Source organism: Molossus molossus, unplaced genomic scaffold (assembly GCF_014108415.1).
Source record: "Molossus molossus isolate mMolMol1 unplaced genomic scaffold, mMolMol1.p scaffold_m16_p_3, whole genome shotgun sequence".
Classification (NCBI taxonomy): Eukaryota; Metazoa; Chordata; class Mammalia; order Chiroptera; family Molossidae; genus Molossus; species Molossus molossus.
Window position 1 is genome coordinate 59,511,804 of NW_023425366.1, and position 870 is coordinate 59,512,673.

Genomic DNA, 870 nt, shown 5'->3' on the forward strand with positions numbered 1-870 from the left:
CATACTGACAATTTTTTATAACTTGTAGTTTTTGTGTTTCATTTATAAAGTATCTCCCAATGCCAAATTTATTTTTTAAATTATCTAATGTCATTTTTTAATATTTTTAATTAATTAACTTATTTTTGTTACAGATGTTTCTCCTTTTCCCCCCACTGATTCACCCCTCCCTCTCCCTCCCTGCCCTGGCCCAGCTTTGTTGTCCATGTCCATTGTTCATGCATACATGCATATAAGTTCTGTGGTTTATCTCTCTCCCACCATCCCCTCTTTTGGGGATTGTCAGTCTGTACCCAACTTCTACGTTTCTGGAACTACCCTATTCCTCAGACTGTTATGTTCATTATATTCCACAAATAAGTGAGATCATGTGATATTTTTCTCTGCTTGGCTTGTTTCGCTTAGGATAATACTTTCCAGGTCCCTCCATGTCGTCTCAAAGGATAAGAGATCTTTCTTTCTTACAGCTGCATTGTACTCCATTGTGTATTTGTACTACAGCTTTTTTATCCATTCATCTACTAAAAATATGGAACACTTCATGAATTTGCATGTCTTCCTTGCACAGGGGCCATGCTAATTTTCTCTGTATCGTTCCAATTTTAGTATATGTGCTCCTGAAGCAAGCACTCTAATGTTATTTTTACTCTATTATAGTTTTATGTTGTTTACTTATAAGTTTTATCCAGAATTGCTTTTCTTATGTAAGAAATTAGGGAGGAATCCATAAAATCATTTCCATAAAGGTGTATTTAGTGCCCTCACACCATTTGTTGGTGGGGATGTAAAATGGTGCTGTTGCTGTGGGAAATTGTATGGAGAGTCCTCAAAAAAAAAAGAACAGAACTACCATATATATGACCGAGCAAT

General features: G+C 35.7%; 1 non-coding gene across 1 annotated transcript; it reads right to left on the reverse strand.

The window, feature by feature from the left end:
- Positions 1-523: 523 nt before the first annotated feature.
- On the reverse strand, positions 524-630 carry LOC118642933. Its single transcript, XR_004961842.1, has one exon. It is a non-coding gene; the product is annotated as a U6 spliceosomal RNA (small nuclear RNA).
- Positions 631-870: the final 240 nt, after the last annotated feature.